Genomic DNA, 269 nt, shown 5'->3' on the forward strand with positions numbered 1-269 from the left:
CCTCCCAAGTAGCTGGGACTACAGGCACACGCCACCATGCCCAGCTAATTTTTGTATTTTTAGTAGAGATGAGGTTTCACCATGTTGACCAGGATGGTCTCGATCTCTTGGCCTCGTGATCTGCCTGCCTTGGCCTCCCAAAGTGCTGGTATTACAGGAATGAATTATATTCTGGCAGTAAAAGTGACCGTATATTCCTAAATGGAATATTGTACAGCAGACAAAAAATAAACTTCAGCAACACACATCAAGAAGGCTAAAATCACACA

This window comes from Mandrillus leucophaeus, unplaced genomic scaffold (genome assembly GCF_000951045.1).
Source record: "Mandrillus leucophaeus isolate KB7577 unplaced genomic scaffold, Mleu.le_1.0 Scaffold504, whole genome shotgun sequence".
In the NCBI taxonomy this organism is placed as follows: Eukaryota; Metazoa; Chordata; class Mammalia; order Primates; family Cercopithecidae; genus Mandrillus; species Mandrillus leucophaeus.